This window comes from Dipteris shenzhenensis, chromosome 13 (genome assembly GCF_047967505.1).
Source record: "Dipteris shenzhenensis isolate YYH24624 ecotype China chromosome 13, Dip_SZ_1.0, whole genome shotgun sequence".
In the NCBI taxonomy this organism is placed as follows: domain Eukaryota; kingdom Viridiplantae; phylum Streptophyta; class Polypodiopsida; order Gleicheniales; family Dipteridaceae; genus Dipteris; species Dipteris shenzhenensis.
This window is the reverse complement of record NC_141608.1, coordinates 13034309-13037264: the sequence shown is the minus strand read 5'-3', so window position 1 is coordinate 13037264 and position 2956 is coordinate 13034309.

Genomic DNA, 2956 nt, shown 5'->3' with positions numbered 1-2956 from the left:
AAGGATATCTTCATCACTATCACCTGTGATGATCAACTCATCAATATAAATGACAAGCAGCATAATACCTTTCTCTGTTTTTCTCACATAAAGTGAGAAATATGCCTTGGAAATCTAAAAGCCAATAGTGACAAGATACTGTCCTATCTTGTCAGACCATGCTCTAGGTACTTGCTTCAAGCCATACAAGGCTTTCTTCAACCTGCAAACAAACTCAGGATGAACAGCATGAACATAACCTGGTGGTTGCTTCATAAAGACCTCTTCTTGGAAATCACCATGCAAGAAGGCATTCTTTACATCCATCTGATGTAAAGACCATCCCTTTGATGCAACCATAGCAATGACTGCTCTTACGGTTTCCATCCTTGCAACCGGACTGAATGTTTCTTCATAATCAATGCCATATGACTGTGCATACCCCTTGACAACTAATCTTGCCTTGTATATGTTCACAGAACCATCTGCATTGTGCTTCACCTTATAAACCCACTTACAGCCAATTGCATTCTTGTCTTTAGGCAAAGGCACCAATTCCCATGTAGCATTTGCTTCCAAGGCATCCATTTCTTCATCCATGGCTTTCTCCCATTTTTCTTTTCCCATGGCTTGCTCAAAAGAAGTGGGTTCTAGTTCCTGAATCACTTTGACCATATAGGCATAGTGAATGGCTATAAATCCATCATATTTCAACCTATCCATAGGATACCTAGCTCTGGTAGACCTGCGCAAAATAGGCTCACTTCCAAGTGCTCTCAAAATATCCCTGGTCTTCCTTACTCCAGGTGTAACAATAGAAGGAATACCCAACTCATCATCGATGCTCTGTTCTGAGCCACTGGATTCACCATCCACATAAGAGTGACTTGCATTCACATCAAACATGGGCTGATATACCTTCCCTTTTCCTTTTCGTGATACCTACATACCACTATCTGCATTGCTTTGAGGAGATTCTCCTAATCTCAATCTGCCTATCCATGGCAAAGTATGTGAACCACTGCTAGAGGACACTGCAGGTCCACTAATATTTTGTGATTGCTGCTGTGAATTCTGTGCAGCATTACCATTTTGTGCATCTACATCATCAATCACATTTACTGGTTTATACCAGCTGCTCATCTCATCAAAAACAACATCTCTACTCACTGTAAACTTACGAGTAGAAGGGTTACACTATCTATACCCTTTCTGCTGCAGAGAATAACCAATAAAGATGCACTTCTCAGCTTTTGGATCCAACTTGGACCTCAACTCATCTGGCACATGAACATAGGCAATGCAATCGGAAATTTTCAAATGAGAAATATCTGGTTTCCTACCAGTATACATCTCCTCTGGTGTCATGCCATGTATTGCTGCAATGGGAGTCCTGTTCATTATGTAAACTGCTATAGCAACTGCTTTAGCCCAATAATAATCTGGTAGGTCTTTTTCATTTAGCATGGCCCGAGAAAGCTCTCCAATATGCCTGTTTTTCCTTTCTGCAAGTCCATTTTGCTGTGGGGTATGACTGCATGAATATTGCTGCTTTATGCCATGCTCCTGCAGGGACCTTGCAAACTCATTTGAGAGGTACTCTCCCCCTCTATCTGACCTTAGGCATTTTATTTGTAGGCCTGTTTCTTTTTCAACCATAGCTTTAAAAGCTTTGAAGTGCCCAAACACTTCACTTTTCTTTTTCATAAAATACACCCAAACTTTTCTGCTGTAGTCATCAATAAAAGTAACAAAATAATGACAGCCTCCAATAGATGCAGCTTTAGTAGTCCACACATCAGAGTGGATTAATTCCAATGGCTTCTTACTCTCTTGAACATGTCTAGGAAATGGTTTCCTTGCCTGTTTTCAAAATTGACAGGCTTCACATACCTTATACATTTCTACAACCTTGAATTTAGGCAATCCTGCAACAATATTTTGGGCCTGCATTGATTTAAGTCACTGTACACTAACATGACCAATGCATTTATGCCAGATATCAATATCTGCAACTACATCGGTCCCATGTGCAAACATTGCTGCACTCAATTCAGGCATGTCCGCATCCAACGTAAACATCCTGCCCTTCTTCTTTCCTTTTGCTATCAAGCGACCATTATTTTTCATGTCCTCAACAAAGCATCCATGAGGATTAAATCTGACCTGCAAGCCCTGCTCAACCATTTGACCAACAGAAACCAGGTTCTTGGTGATATTCGGGACATGAAATACATCAGACAGGTATTTCTTTTTCCCATTCTACATAGACAAAGGAATTTTACCAATCTGCACAATAGGATGTGCAGTATCATCACCAGTCTCCACAAATCCTGGTTTTTCCATTTTCCTTGCATCCTGCATCCATTCTGCATGACTTGTCATGTGGTTTGATGCACCTGAGTCAACATACCACACATCATTTCTTTCTTTTGCACTTGTCATAGAATTGGTCATGTGCTGCACCATAAATAAATGCTCATTTCTGTCATCCCCCTATCTACTAGAGGATGCATAATTGCCTTGCTGCAATTTTCCATTCATAATGTCATTCTGCTTTTTGTAGCAGTCTTTAGTCGTATGACCCATTTTACCACAATAGTAGCATTCAACATTGCTGTTTACATTTTGGCCTCTCTGCCATCCACCACGACCTCTTTGGCTCCCCCTGCCTCTAGAGTTACCACGTCCTCCTCCATAGGACTGGTTTTCTTGAGTTTGCTGCATATTTTGATTTCCACCACGGCCTCCAGATCGGCCTCCTCTACCTCTACCTCTATCTCTTCCAGCATTTGAGTAGAAGATAGTTTCTTTTGAAGTTCCTCTTGAAGAAGATGCACCACCATTTCTCTGCTCTTCAGAAATTAGAAGAGCAAACAACTCCTCAAAATCAGGAAATTTTTCACGGACGGCAATGGATGTCCGGAACTATGCATAATCCTTTCCTAGACCATTCAAGGTCACTGAAACTAAATCA